The sequence below is a fragment of the Curcuma longa genome, chromosome 11 (assembly GCF_044706935.1).
Source record: "Curcuma longa cultivar G26 ecotype Majalengka, Jawa Barat chromosome 11, ITB_CL_G26_1.1, whole genome shotgun sequence".
NCBI lineage: Eukaryota > Viridiplantae > Streptophyta > Magnoliopsida > Zingiberales > Zingiberaceae > Curcuma > Curcuma longa.
This window is the reverse complement of record NC_133871.1, coordinates 20,178,063-20,194,822: the sequence shown is the minus strand read 5'-3', so window position 1 is coordinate 20,194,822 and position 16,760 is coordinate 20,178,063. Positions and strand designations below refer to the sequence as shown.

Genomic DNA, 16,760 nt, shown 5'->3' with positions numbered 1-16,760 from the left:
TGTACCTTGTCACGCCCCGGGAAGGCCGTCCGAAAGATTTCGGCAGCATCTCCCCAGTAACTATGACAATTCCCCTAGTACAAACATGCATACACAGCCACAGGCGGCTGGACTAAGGACTACACGTCCATGTAAATCACCACCACCACAAACAACTATAAAATAAGGCCTACACGGCCACACAACCACAACACATGTACAAATAACTCATATGCACCAAAAGCAACACATACTAAGCGAAAACATCCAAAATCCGAAACAATATCCGATAACAAGTACGACTCCAATACCCCACAGTCTAAGTCAACACTATGAATCTCACCAGCAATGTACTCCATAATCAAAAGAAATACCATAATAAAATGACAACCCAACGAACTACATTATACCAAAAACCCTCTGCATGTGAGATGGAATCCAGCTGCCAGAATCTCCAAGCTCCAAGAAAGCTATCTGCTACCTGGGGAGGAAACAAGGAACACCCCAGGGTCTGGGTAGTGAGTATTAGATACTCAGTGGGTACAGGGAAGAAGTGCATGTAAAGATAGGTATCAGTAAGAGTAATAACAACAGAAACACAGATGATATACAATCTCTATCATGGATAAATAAAGAAAGGTAAATACTAACCAACAGGTAACCGACATCAGGGTAATAAAACATGATATACCAACTGAGGTAATGAAAAGGTAAACAGTCTCTCCAAAGGTTACATAAGGAAAAGATAACTACTAATCAACAGGTAACAGGAATCATGGTAATAGATCATGATATATCAACTAAGATAATAAGGGAAGATCAATACAGTGTATCAGGTATAGGAATCATGTAAAATCATGCAATGCAGGTCATGGCATACAATGCAACAATCATGGATCATACAAGTGCATCAATCATCACACAAAAATACTGTAACCAACAATGCAGTATAATCTACAACAAATATATACTAGCACCCACACAGGCAGTGCAATAATAGTCGCACCCACACAGGCAGTGCGTAGCACCCACACAGGCAGTGCAATAATGGTCGCACCCACACAGGCAGTGCGTAGCACCCACACAGGCAGTGCTAAAATGTTCGCACCCACACAGGCAGTGCTATAATGATCTCACCCACACCGGCTGTGAGATATAACAATCAATAGCAAACAACATGCAGATGTCATGAGGATCATCTCAACATATAATAACTACATGATAGCAACATAATCCACAGGTATCAACATAAGTATCAACATGGTATCGAGAAGTATCAACAGGAGTCAACATGGTATCATGAGGTATCAACATGGTATCGACAAGAATCAACAGGAGTCAACATGGTATCACTAGGTATCAACATGGTATCGACAAGAATCGACAGGAGTCAACATGGTATCACTAGGTATCAACATGATGACACACATAGGTAACAGAAGTATCAACAGGATAATAACAGATTGTATCAAAGGTCGACAATAAGTGTCAAGCAACGAATCCAGCAACGAATGCCAATGGATAACAACAGGATAATAACAAGATAATGAATAACAAGATATTCATGCACTATACAAAGAAGACCTGTGTTGACCAAGCACAGGAGTACCCACCTGAATTAGATGACCGTCAACAATAGAACCCTCAAATAGGAAACTTCGTATAGGCAGGAACAAATCAAAGTCCTGCAATTTGATTAATAACATAATAACTTATCAGATTTTGTCCATCAAACTAATTAACCAACTATTAATCCATGATCTAATATAATCCCTCAAATATATACTAATTAATCACTAAACTAATTATACATGATTAATTATAAACTTCCGTTAATCAACTCACCCATAATTACCTACCTAATTAAACTAATTACTAATTATTAACCAATGAATTAATTAATTAACCTATTAATCAAATCAATTGCTTACCTCCGATTAATGTCTTTGTTAATTAACCGGCGGAGGGGAGCTCGGCCGGCGGCGCATGCAACGTCGGCAGGCGGCGATCAGGTGGTCGGCAGCTTGCAGCAGTCGGCAGATGGCAGCAGCAGGCGGCGACAACACAGCGACAGCGTCGGCGGCTGGATTTCGATGACAGCAGAGGCGAACAGGGGGAACAACAACGTTCGCGGAGCTCAGGTCGGCAACGTTCGCGAAGAGGGGCTCGGGTTCCGACGGTGTTTCTTCTGGCGGCAGCGTGTCGCGGCAGTGTGAAGGCGCGGCCCGGCGGAGCAGAGGCCTCCGCAGACGGCGGCGTCGACAGGCGTCAAGGAGCACGATCGCGCGGAGCTCGCGGAAGAGGAGGATCGGGCAGGGTGCCGACAACTAAGGGAGAAGGCTTTGGGTTCGGCGATGGTGGCTTAGGGAGAAGCGGCGGTGTTGATCGAGATAGGGAGAAGGGTTCGGCGATGGTGCTTTGGGGTTTCTCCTAACCGGTCTTTTATGCCTTCCTTAACGGGTTAAGATCCCACAAGCTAATAACCCTATACCCATAACCCATTAACTCATCAAAACCATTAACGTTAATTACCCTAACCACGTATAAGATAAATTAAGGTTTAATTTAAATAAACCTTCCAAATTTTCCATAAACTCTTCCTATTAAAGTTAATTGTATTTACAATTTAACCCCTAATCTTCTGGTATTTTACACTACTTGGGAGCTGGAGGATACTATCCGAGCTCGATACCCTCATCTGTTTGATTAAGGTATGTTTTAGTTATTACAGTATTTCTGTATCGTAGTATGTAGATAACAAATTTGGGGACCAAATTTTTGTTAGTGGGGGAGAATGTAAAATACCTAAACTTTAGGGTTTAATTGTAAATGGGGCTAATGGGTTAAAGGGTTAACAGGGTTTGGATTCAAGCCCGATAACTAACCAACCCGTTAAGAAACTGATAAAAGCCGAAACCTCCTCCTCCTTCGCGATCTGGTCACTCTGCTTCGCCTCTGTTCGCTCGTCTCCGACGCACGCGTGCCACGATCTCTCCATCGCCGGTGCCGATCGAAGCTGGAGGAAGCCGGCGATTGGAGCTAGTGTTAGGGAGGTTGGATTCTCGCCGGAAGAAGGGGCTGTTCGTGTGGTGACCGGCAGCAGCTTGCGGCGGCGGCGAATCGGAGAAGGAGGCCGATCGGTAAGGGTTTTTGAGATAGGTTTTGGGATTTGTAGTTGATCTTGAGTTTAGATCTTGGTTTCTTGCTTCTCAGAACTTAGATCGGGAGTTGATTTGGTTTGGACGGCGGTGGGGAATCGCCGTTGGTTTTCTGCGGCAAGCAAAAAGGAAGAAGACGAAAGGTAAGAGGAGTTTTAGCTAATCTAGGGTTTTCTTAAACTGTAGATCTAAGTGGATTCTTCTCTGATCCTTTGATTTTCTTTCTCTCCATAGTCGGTTGTTGTGATCCGATTAGAGGTGGTGTTGGTTCTGCTGTGAAAGGAAGAAAAGGAAAGAAACCGAAGCTTGATTTGGGTTTAAATCCGATTGTAGGTAAACCTTCTTGAAGTCATTCCATTTAATTGCTTGGCTGTGATGGTTGAGTTTATTGATCGAATCTGTTCTTAGGGAATTGACCGATTGTTGAAAACTGGAATTAAGTTGGATTTGTTGATTGATCAGTTCCCCACAGTTCATTGTGGTAATTTGATTCAGAGTCTTTCAAACTCTTGATCTGTGGAGAAGAAAACAATGAACAGTTTGGAGGTAAGTTGATGGTTTATTTGGTATGAGTTGTTTCAGTAGATTATAGAGGCTGATCTGTTTTGTTGATTAGTCAAGGTTGGACCAATTTAATGAAGGGTGATGAATTTAGTTAGTTTAATTAAGGTTGATATTGGTCAGTTAGGGTTAATGATAGAATTAAATAGATTAACTGTTGTAATTAAGGGATATTGTTTATCCTTATTGCAGGACCTTGATTTGATTGGTCCTATTACACGGAGGTTGTTATTTTTCTGGGGGTTCTAGCATTTACAGACTTCTGATCAGGTGGGTACCCTGTACTTGGTCAATACAGGTTTCTTACAGTGCATGTTTCTTGTTGTTGTATCTTACCATGTTGAGACTGTTGATACTTAGTGCTATTTACCTCGTTGACATCTGTTGATACTCGATGCTTGATACTTTTTGTTGACCTTCATGATGATCAGTATTTATACTATCCTGTTCATATGTTAGAGATATGGTTGATATCTTATACCGTTGATACTTGACACATGCTGGTTGACCTTAGGATTTCCTATCTATGTTAGAATAAATCCTAACTGTTGTAACCCTGACCGATGATGTCCTTTAGGGATTCCTGTTGAACATGCTATATGATTGTAGCTATTACATGTTGGGATGATCACCATACATTCATATAGTTGTAGTTGTTGTTGTTGGTGGATCTTACCTGCACCGTGTTGAGGTGCCACATAGGTAAGAGGATTGCACTATAGTTGGGTGCATCCAGGACTGCTCTCTAGCTCCTGCCACACTGCCCCTCCCCACTTATCTATAGTGGTCAGTTGTCGGAGCTGGCAGCATGTCATGTCTGGCCCCCAGTTCACTGAGCTCTGGGAGAGTGACTGGGACGACGAGTGCGGACAGTGACGGATATTTTGGTTGCTATGGTTGCTGCGTATTTACATGCACCGTTGGTAGGTTGATATAGATATTTATTTTACCTTGCATCATATGCTTACGATTGTTGCACTTGCTTGCTATGACTGTTGCACTTGTATGACATTACATACATGCTACATGTAGATTTCTTTATTCGTTGCACAGTATGACCTATTCTGGATTTCCATACTGATAGACCTTGATATATCCTGTTGTATAGTAGGATTTATTCCTATTCTGTTTCTGTTGATATACCATGATTACTACCATGATCCATGATGATACCTGCTAGCTGTAGTTTATTTCTTACTCAGTCTATTCCTGCTTCTTCCAGTTGATTCTTATATTATTCCTGCTGTTGTACTTTACATGCACTTCTTTCTGTACCCACTGAGTATTTAATACTCACTACCCAGACCCTGGGGTTGCATTGATTTCTCCCCAGGTAGCAGATAGGTACTTGGAGCTTGGGAAGTGCATGTAAAGATAGGTATCAGTAAGAGTAATAACAACAGAAACACAGATGATATACAATCTTTATCATGGATAAATAAAGAAAGGTAAATACTAACCAACAGGTAACCGACATCAGGGTAATAAAACATGATATACCAACTGAGGTAATGAAAAGGTAAACAGTCTCTCCAAAGGTTACATAAGGAAAAGATAACTACTAATCAACAGGTAACAGGAATCATGGTAATAGATCATGATATATCAACTAAGATAATAAGGGAAGATCAATACAGTGTATCAGGTATAGGAATCATGTAAAATCATGCAATGCAGGTCATGACATACAATGCAACAATCATGGATCATACAAGTGCATCAATCATCATACAAAAATACTGTAACCAACAATGCAGTATAATCTACAACAAATATATACTAGCACCCACACAGGCAGTGCAATAGTAGTCGCACCCTCACAGGCAGTGCGTAGCACCCACACAGACAGTGCAATAATGGTCGCACCCACACAGGCAGTGCGTAGCACCCACACAGGCAGTGCTAAAATGTTCGCACCCACACAGGCAGTGCTATAATGATCTCACCCACACCGGCAGTGAGATATAACAATCAATAGGAAACAACATGCAGATGTCATGAGGATCATCTCAACATATAATAACTACATGATAGCAACATAATCCACAGGTATCAACATAAGTATCGACATGGTATCGAGAAGTATCAACAGGAGTCAACATGGTATCATGAGGTATCAACATGGTATCGACAAGAATCAACAGGAGTCAACATGGTATCACTAGGTATCAACATGGTATCGACAAGAATCGACAGGAGTCAACATGGTATCACTAGGTATCAACATGATGACACACATAGGTAACAGAAGTATCAACAGGATAATAACAGATTGTATCAAAGGTCGACAATAAGTGTCAAGCAACGAATCCAGCGACGAATGCCAATGGATAACAACAGGATAATAACAAGATAATGAATAACAAGATATTCATGCACTATACAAAGAAGACCTGTGTTGACCAAGCACAGGAGTACCCACCTGATTAACGAAACGTCGTAATACGAGCCTTTAAATCCAACTGGATCCACGAGTCAAAGTCCTGAAATAAAATATCCTCTAAATAAATATTCTATTAAATTTTACCCTAAAATAAATCCCAACTGAATCCAACCTAACCGCAACCTAATCAAGTTAACCCAATTCCATACTTAATCACTAATTCTTAAATTAATCTCTTTGTGAATCAGGCATAAACTCTTAATTAATCAACTCTTACTTTAATTACGTTAATTAATCTATCCTCAAATCCATTTACAGTTGATAACAATTAATCCATCTACTTAGATTTTCATCCACTGATAAACCAATTAATAACCTTAATTAATTTATCAAATAATCCATTATCAAATTACCGATTTTAACCAGATTAATCCTCAATTAATTAACAATCTAATAGTTATTAAACTAATTGATTAACTAATAATTTAATTAACTAATTAATCTAATAATTAATTAACTCAATTAATTAAAACTAATTAAAGTTTCCTTTACCGATTTTAATCGGCAACTTCTCGCGTAGCTCGGACCGGCGGCAGAGGCGGCGTCGGCAGGCGGCGGCGACTCCGGCGTTGGTGGGCGGCGTCTCGAGCGCAGGCAGGCGGCAGGCGGCTGAAGGGCGGCGAACGGCGGCGGCAGCTTGGTGTGGCCTCCAGCAGCGGCGCGGCGACGATCCGGTGGCAGGGGGTCGTGGCGGCGTCGACGGGCGTCAGGGAGCGCAGTCGCGCGGAGCTCGCGGAAGAGGAGGATCGGGCAGGGTGCCGTTAGCTAAGGAAGAAGGCTTTGGGTTCGGCGATGGTGGCTTAAGGAGAAGCGGCGGTGTTGATCGCTATAGGGAGAAGGGTTCGACGATGGTGGCTTTGGGGTTTCTCCCAACTGGTCTTTTATGCCTTCCTTAACGGGTTAAGATCCCACAAGCTAATAACCCTCTACCCATAACCCATTAACTCATCAAAACCATTAACGTTAATTACCCTAACCACGTATAAGATAAATTAAGGTTTAATTTAAATAAACCTTCCAACTTTTCCATAAACTCTTCCTATTAAAGTTAATTGTATTTACAATTTAACCCCTAATTTTCTGGTATTTTACAATACTAAATTCCATTTTGGTTAGCCATGAACAGAGGTTGAGAAGGCACCTGCTAGAACCGCAGAACCACATATACAGTTGCGCATACGGGGACAGCACAGCAGCTTCATATGACCATATAAGGCATAGCATATGCAGGCTGCAAGTACAGTTAACAAAATAAATTTATTTGGTTCATATGGGCCAGACTGATCCAAATTGACTTAAATACCTAAGTTACCCTATTTAGTAATTTGTAACTTGTAAAATGTTAACTTTACATATTAGTTATATCCATAATACTTATATACACAATCTGTTTTACACTGTTGATTCTTATAATTCATATGTTTGGCATTGTATGATTATATATTTCTTTCTATGTCTAAGTAGGAACTGAATTTGCAAATAAGTATCCTTTTGTATTTATGCTAGTCATTTTTATCAAATGTTAGTTATTTTTAATAATATAAATATTTTTATATATTTCTAATAATGATAGCATATGCCCTGCATACAAGCAAATGTGCTATGTAGTGGGTTGACCACAAACTACCTGCATAAGCCTTTTGAAACCTTGGCAATGAACAAGTGGCAAGATGACTAGGAACAGCAATCAACCAAAGGAAAGGCCATTCATGTCATATAGTTTGGAAATCAATCAAGCCAACCAAAATGATCTAGGGATTGTACCATGAGTCTCCATAATCGGAGTACATGTTTGACATCTCTTTTCATTTCCTTTTTATAAAGAACCAAGTGCTCATCTAAATTTTCTAAATGTTAGATTTCTTCTGATTTTATTTATGTTGCATTTTTAACTCAACATCATTCAAAGTTTTAGAAGTTTTGCGAGGATAAAATACCAAGTCAAATTCATATGTACCTAATACTCTCAAAAGAAACAGTTAGGTCAACAGTATCCCAAGGAAACACTGTCGAACGAGGAAAGCCCCGGCAACTCCTCTAGATGTCAGCCAAAATGCAAGATAGGAGAAATATTACAAAATAATGGACAGGAGATAGAATACGACAAGGATGAGGAGCTCAAACAGAGGAGAACCGAAAGTCTTTAATCTGTTGCTCAATATAATTTTGATCCGAACACTAGTGTTCAATAAAATTAGTTCTTGAATCATATATTTCTCTACCTTTTTTTCATTAGGACTCATTGTTGGAGTCTACTCGGCGATGCAAAGCTAATTGGAAGAGCAAAACAACAAAATCTTTCGTGAGAAAATTCTTCCATACCTAATTCCGGCGATCCTGTCGCCGGTGATGCCGGAGAGGACGCCGAGAGATCGAGAGGAGGCCGAGTGAGTGAGTGAGATGAAGTTTGGAGGGGGCCGCCGAGAGGGGGCGATGCGGCACGGCGGCGAAAAGGATATTAGGGAAGGGGTTACTAACCCCGCGACCCATTACTTTTTTAATAAAATCTTAATTTTTTTAAAAAAAAATCTAGCCGACTTTTCCAAATATATATATATATATTCTAATTAATTATATAAAAAATATATATACGAGCAGATTTTTAAAAAACTTTATTTTTAAATAAAAATATAGTATAATTTCTTAAAGAACTTAAATATTTTTTTTACAAAATTTCAACTAATTATAAAATTAATCACTAAAATATCTTTTAATAAATTAAATTTTTTAAATTTTCTGAAATATAGACAAAAATTTAAGCTGGGCAGGTTTATTGATTGTGTCGAGGTGTAAAAGTAGTTTACAATGTCAAAACAATTAATTTTACATGATTGAAGAGTAGTTATGATTAATCAGTGAATTACTTCTAATCAATCAAGATGCAATGCAACAAACCTTTTACACTCCTAATCCTCTAGGAGTGAAATTAGTGGTTTAAGAAAAGGACATCACTAAATCTTTTAGTTTTGGATTGTAAAACTCTAGAGAATTAATAAATTATGCTAGCGTTTTAAAAAACACATGGTAGTTGTTTGCAATAGTCAGCGCATTATGCATGAGTTATGCAAGCGCATTCTTCTATATGTAGTCTTCAATTGAGATGAAGGTTAATTAATATGAAATATATATACATAACATTAAATTTACCGCACATAATTGACTAAATAATACAATCAATTCCAAATTTCTAACATTTACTAATATTTATGACATATAGAAAACTAATTTCTAAGTTTAAATAAATGTATTTCCTTAGACAAATACAATCTTTGAGGAATCTCTTAGGTATGGCTCAATTAAATTAAATCTAAAACTAGGACAATCTTTTTACCCTTTTAGCCTATTCCTAAAGATATGACCTTGAGTTAAACTTTAAAATGTAGTTTCATATACACGAGCTAATTTAAAGAATATCTACCATTTATTCATATGACAACAAGTGGAACACTGCAAATGCAGCAGCTACATGAAATGCTTTTTAATCATGTTGAGTTCGATTGTAGGAAGGTGCTATTTTATCAAGTATTAGAGAATAGACAAAAAGATGTTCTAACAAAGGTCAGAATTGAATAGCAAAAGTAAATAACGAAGGCACAATTTATTAAAAAGTTGCATAAATATGAAATTGCACTTACTGTAGCAGGCTCCAGAATGCAGCCAATGAGGTTAAACAAATCCCTGCAAACACACAAACCCCTTAACAAACCTACGAGAAAGAATACGAAAGGGAAATGCAAAGGGGAAACTCTGGTGCTTATATTCCAAATAAAACAATGAGGACAAAGCCACAACAAAATAATATATTGCAATGAAAAAGAAATATACAATTCTAAACTGCTCCACTAGTGTTTAAAGATTTACAATCATGAACTCTTCCCAAGATTTCCATCATTTTTCCAGCTTAGCGCGAGATGCCTCATGTTTATCACTAGCCACTTCATTTGGATTTCTGTGCTATGAGGTAGAACTTTCATACGGTTTTGGAAGCATACACTCTATGCCTCATTGCTTAGAATCTTTTGAATAAAATGGCATATATGAGCCCAATATCCACATAATTCACTGCATGATTGGCCCCAAAGGGCTAACATTTGAATCGAAAGAGAGTAAACCAATTGGCAATGCAAAAGACATAGCAAGTGAAAGAGAATCAATATAACCTCAAACTGAACTAAAATAGTGAAATAGCAATCTCACTCAATCACAACAATATTCGCAATGGTAAATTCCAAAAGTTTTTTTGGTAATTCTCAATGTTAATTCTTTTCTGTTGGAACATGCCCAATTCATCACATTAACCTTACAAGTGCTTCCAAAACATACAATGATTAACTTTTTTTTTTCACTTACAGATAACAACAAACAATTCGTACTCAACGCAACAATCCACATTAAACAAAATTGCAGACAAGCCCCCTCATTTGCCTTCAAATTGGACGCAAACAAACTCCATTTCTAAGGATAGTTTGCTATCTAAAAGCATGAAACAAAGTAAGAATCTACCGCTATCTATCAATATAACCTACTTTCTATCCGTTTCTTCTTGTACCATCCAGAGATCCAACTCATTTCTCAAACCCTCTTCCCAACCTCAAAGCGAAAGAAGAAAACCTCAAAAGCGACAGACACATTCCCTACAAGAATCTCCGGGAAAAAAACAACGGCGGAGATCAAGAAGAAGGATGCGCGAGAGCGATCGCTGACCTTTTTCTCCTCGTGCACCGCCTCCGCCACGAAGCCGTGAAGTTTAGGGTTCGGGCGAGAGGGAGGTTTAGGGAAGCCGGAGAGGAAGAGCCCGGACCGCGGCGTGAAGTGTAGACCGTCGGGCGAGAGGGAAGTTTAGGGTTCGGGCGAGAGAGGGAGCCGCGGTTCGGTGGGTAGGGTTTGGACGCGGTAGGGTGGGTAGCAGCGGTCACGCCCCGAGGAGGCCGTCCGAAAATTTCGGCACATCTCCCCAGTAACTATGACAATTCCCTAAATACATGCACAAATACACGGCCACAGGCGGCCGGAAATACAACTACACGTCCAATAGACACATGCAACTATAAACAAATATAGAATAAGACCCACACGGCCACACAACAGCTAACACATGCATACTACTCAACATAATCAAAGTTTACGAAACGGAAACATCGTAAATCCAACAAAACGAACAACCACAACGTAAATCCGACACGACTACTGTAATATGATAAATCCAACCATAAATACATGTCCTCGAAGTACGATACATAACTGAAATAAAACAACTATACTACTACCAACAACCTTCTGATGTGAGACAGCAGCAGTCGACCAAAACTCCAAGCTCCAAGTATCCTATCTGCTACCTGGGGAGACAGAAAACCCCAGGGTCTGGGTGGTAAGCATTAGATGCTCAGTGGATACAAAATAGTAGAAGTGCATGCAAAGGTAAACAGGCGAATAGACACTAATCAACAGGTATGAGTATCAACAGATAACAGAGGTCATGGTAATCAAGCATGGTATCTCAACGAGAACAATAAGGAAAGAAGAAGAATATATGTCAACAGGTATATATATGATCATGTATGTAATGTCATACAAATGCAACAGTCATAGCAAACAAATGCATAAATTAAACTATGCAATAATCCTACCAACAATGCATGTAAAACACACGGTAACCATCGCAAACAAATGCAAATCACTGTCTGCGGACCATCCCCAGTCACCCTCCCAGAGCACAGTGAAACTGAGGTCGCACAACAGGAAATACTGCACAGGCTCCAACAACAAACCACCACTCATCTAGTGGGGAGCGGGCAGTGTGGCAGGAGGGCATAGAGAGTCAGTCCTAGTGCACCCAACTGTAGTGCAACATCTCACCTATATGGCACCACAACACGGTGCGGTAAGATCCACCAACAAACAACAACCACAACTATCATGAATGCATAATGATCATTCCTACATGTAATAGCTACAAATGATTAGCATGTTCAACAGATATCAAGGGAAGTCAATTTGAGTCAATGGTACGACAGTTGAAACTGTTCTAACAACGGGAAGTTCAACAGGAAGTCATTCAACAAGTATCAAGCAACGAAAGGTGTAAGGTATCATTTAATTACTAGCATGGATAGCAGGAGTAGCAACAAAATAGCAACAAATCAAAATAAAAGTCAACAAGTATCAAGCAATGATAGCAAGTAGCGAAGTAGGCAACAATGCAATAAGGACAGCAAAAAGAAAATCATGCATTACAAAAAGGAGGATCTGTGTTGACCAAGCACAGGAGTACCCACCTGGAGTGACGCACGTCAAAATCAGAACCTCTTAGCATAACAGGATCTATAGATCAAGCTCCTGTAATTTACACAAAATGCAACACCCTCTTAATACCATATTATATTAAATTTTTACGTCGAAGTAAACCCCAACCAAGTCTTACATCTCAACCGTATCTGACTTAACCACAATTTAATTAACCCAAGTTAATTTAACCCAAGTTAACCCTATTCCACATTTAATCACATTAATTAAACCAACTAATAAACCAAATTACACAGTAAATTTACGTTTATCTCTACACCAATTAATTAACCCTAACAACTATTAATCACTCCCAATCACGTTATCACTTAAGCAATTAATAACGAGAAGTAATCTAACTACTCAGATCACTTGCCTCTTACTAATTAACTAATATCTTGATTTTCCAAGTAGGAAACTAAATTGAACCTTAATGGTATATTAATTCATCCTAGAACCCAACACCCGATAAATCCTAGAAATTGAGAATCCCAACCGAAATCAAAATCAATAACAAAGCCTAATCAATTGTCCTTTGGCTTACCTAAGTTGCCCTAACCTCTTCTCTCGGCCGAAGCAAAACAAGGGTGTGAGGAGGAGCAATCACCCAAGCTAGGTTTAGGTTTCTTCAATCTCTGACGAGGGCAGCGGCGGCTCCAGATCGCAGCAGAGGCAGGTTGAGCAGAGGAGGGCGGCGGCTAGCTCTGGTCTTCACGCGGGCAGGCGACGGGCGGCGATCATCTTCTCCGGGCGGCATCGGACAAAGGAGCGGCGAAGTGGGGGCTGGGCACGCGAAAAGGGAACGGCGGCTCGGGGCTTCGTGGTCGGAGGTGGAGGTTGAGCGGCGTCGGCAGGCGACTGTGCAGAGGGCAGAAGAAGGAAGGAGGCGGTGGTGATCCGGCGGCAACAGTGGCGTTGATGGCGACGAAGCAGCAGCGAAAGAGCAAAGGAACGAAGAAGAGAAGAAGAGAAAGGGGAATTGGGATTAAGGAATCGCGATTTCCTAGTTTAAAAAGGAATACATGGGTTAGTCGGCGCAATAACCGAGCCAAACCAATTTAAAAACCTAGGCTTATTATAATGATTGAACCAGTTAATGTAGCAAATCGAATTTAATCTTGATTCATTTGATTTACCAATCAAACGACTTTTGATTTGACTTAAACCGGATTCGTTGGATCTTCACGAGACGAATCTTTTCATCCCTTTTATTTTATTTATTCTTTATTATTATTATTATTATTATTATTATTTAATTACAAATAATCCCTTTTAGGTTTCGGTATTTTACATAAAATACCAAGTCAAATTCATATGTACCTAATACTCTCAAAAGAAACAGTTAGGTTAACAGTATCCCAAGAAAACACTGTCGAACGAGGAAAGCCCCGGCAACTCAAAGCAATTCCTCTAGCAATTCCTCTAGATGTCAGCCAAAATGCAAGATAGGAGAAATATTACAAAATAATGGACAGGAGATAGAATACGACAAGGATGAGGAGCTCAAACAGAGGAGAAGCGAGAGTCTTTAATCTGTTGCTCGATATAATTTTGATCTGAACGCTAGTGTTCAATAAAATTAGTTCATGAATCAGATATTTCTCTACCTTTTTTTCATTAGGTCTCATTGTTGGAGTCTACTCGGCGATGCAAAACTAATTGGAAGAGCAAAACAACAAAATCTTTCGTGAGAAAATTCTTCCATACCTAATTCCGGCGATCCGGTCGCTGGTGCTGCCGGAGAGGACGCCGAGAGATCGAGAGGAGAGGCCGTGTGAGTGAGATGAAGTTTGGAGGGAGCCGCCGAGAGGGGGCGATGCCGCACAGCGGCGAAAGGATACTAGGGAAGAAGGGGTTACTAACCCGGCGACCCATTACTTTTTTAATAAAATCTTAATTTTAAAAAAAATCTAACCGACTTTTCCCCCAAAAAAAAAATATTCTAATTAATTATATAAAAATATAAAATAACATAACTTTTTTTAAAATTTTATTTTTTAAATAAAAATCTGGTATAATTTCTTAAAGAGCCTAAATAATTTTTTACAAAATTTCAACTAATTATAAAAATTAATCACTAAAATATCTTTTAATAAATTAAATTTTTTAAAATTTTTAAAATATAAACAAAAAATTTAAGCTGGGCAGATTTATTGATTGTGTCGAGGTGTAAAAGTAGTTTACAATGTCAAAACAATTAATTTTACATGATTGAAGAATAGTTATGATTAATCAGTGAATTACTTCTAATCAATCAAGATGCAATGCAACAAACCTTTGACACTCCTAATCCTCTACGGAATGAAATTAGTGGTTTAAGAAAAGGACATCACTAAATCTTTTAGTTTGGATTGTAAAACTCTAGATAATTAATAAATTTGAAACACTTAGTCACAACAAAAAAAAAACTCATCCTTACCAAGTCAAAACTCTCTGATAGTAAAGTTCTAATGGCTTCATTATGTCAGCCTCCAATCAAAATTAGTATTCGGTCAACTTTTATGTTGACTAAACTCTTTAGTTGATTAAAATCTATCTCCAATTGATTAAATTGAATTGGTGATCCCTCCTTCACTAAATTTTCATCTTCATACATATAAAATTCTAAGATTAAGTTAAACACCGACTCAATTTAAAATTTAGTATTTATTGGTAAGAGACTTTAACCAATCGACTAGGTGGCATACTTCTATTATACTCAAGTAATAATAATATTTAAAAGTGAAATATTTCACAAGTCTCATGCCTCTGAGTCTTTAACTTTATGGATCCTCTTTTTTTCTCTCAAATTCATCTAGTAGCAACTTAATCTCCTTTAATGCATTATATCTTCGTTCACTCCCCTTTCTAACAAATCTATCTCATTTTGAGCCACCCTAAACTCTTCTTATGTCAGCTCTTAACATATCAAATGCACTAAGACAAGCTTGCTGCACATATAATTTTCTCCCTTTGCTTTATGAATCTACCTCATATCAAGTCATTGAGACATGAAACAATAGCCCACATGAGTTGACATAGTTGGTACCTGTATGTGGTGTTGCTACAATAAATAATGGGGTCAATCCCCAACGTGTGCGAAATGTCTCACTGGTTCACTGACCTTCCTCCTCTCATGCAGAAGGCCATTGTGTTGGAGTGAGACATTAAACAATAGCCCACATGGGTTGACATAGTTGGTACCTGTATGTGGTGTTGCTACAATAAGTAACGGGGTCAATCCCTAACGTGTGTGAAATGTCTCACTGGTTCATTGACCTTCCTCCTCTCATGCAAAAGTCCACTATGCTGGGGTGAAGTCTCATGATTTATTTCCCTTTCAAATCACGTGTAGTAGTCTTGAAGGGGCCCCCGAGAAGACATTAAATAATTTGTACACTATTTTAATTTTTTATAGGCCACTATGTTGGGGCAAAGCTTATCATAATTTATTTCCTTTTCAAATCATGTGGAGTAGTCTTGGAGGAGCTTTCGAGGAGACACTAAATAATTTGTACACTATTTTAACTTTCTATAAGTCACTGTGTTGGAGCAAAGCCTATCATGATTTATCTCCCTTTCAATCACATGGAGTAATCTTAGAGGGGTCCTCAAGGAAACACTAAATAATTTGCATACTATTTTAATTTTCTATAAACGAAGATGATATAGTTTGAATCTATCTTAAATATTTTACAAAATATATTAAAAGCACATAGTATAACTCAATCACTTGAGAGCATTGTTATACCTATTTTCTATTCAAAGATTGGTTGATGAAACATCCTAGTGTGAGTTAACCACGATAAGATGTGCTAGAAACCTCAAAATTTTAAGTGATTCAAATATGGTTGAGATACTAAAGGTTAGATTCTACTTTAATATTGATCGAGCAAGCTTCATTTTATCCCACCAAAAGCAACTCCATGTTCTCCTTAGCTTTGAAGATTGAACTACCAAGGCACCACGAGGTGACCTAATCTTTTATTAGGTCAACTAGATTTTGAACATTGGAGCACAACAATTATTTACAATTAACTTTGGCTATTTCGATGGTCAACCAAGGGGACAAATGTATCCTTTAAAAACAGCTTTATAACTGTATTGGGATACTTATTTTTTAATATTTTTTCATCGCCAAAACAACACACTTTATCGTCTTATCATTCGTTCTATCTTTACACAAAGCTCACTTGAATCTAATGATCTAAATAATGAGATTAGGTGTTTTTTAAGTAAATTTAGAGGATTTTGCTAAAATATTTTCAATCACTTAAAATCTTTTATATTAATATTACGTCAGAATTATTTTATTTTTTACTACACGTCGCTCCGATTTTAACATGCAAATTGTGATG

At 38.5% G+C, this 16,760-nt stretch overlaps 2 long non-coding RNA genes across 3 annotated transcripts; both read right to left on the bottom strand.

Annotated features, from left to right (window-relative positions):
• Window positions 1-12: 12 nt before the first annotated feature.
• On the bottom strand, window positions 13-10,979 carry LOC141838326 (uncharacterized). Of its 2 annotated transcripts, none has more exons than XR_012602633.1 (3): window positions 10,846-10,979; window positions 9,777-9,819; window positions 13-460 (listed from the first exon to the last, which is right to left on the bottom strand). It is a non-coding gene; the product is annotated as an uncharacterized LOC141838326 (long non-coding RNA). The 2 variants fall into 2 exon arrangements; XR_012602634.1 differs by lacking the exons at window positions 9,777-9,819; window positions 10,846-10,979 and adding exons at window positions 1,593-1,664; window positions 1,911-1,968.
• Window positions 10,980-11,293: 314 nt separating this feature from the next.
• Window positions 11,294-13,272, bottom strand: LOC141838325 (uncharacterized). Its single transcript, XR_012602632.1, has 3 exons — window positions 12,968-13,272; window positions 12,417-12,477; window positions 11,294-11,477 (listed from the first exon to the last, which is right to left on the bottom strand). It is a non-coding gene; the product is annotated as an uncharacterized LOC141838325 (long non-coding RNA).
• Window positions 13,273-16,760: the final 3,488 nt, after the last annotated feature.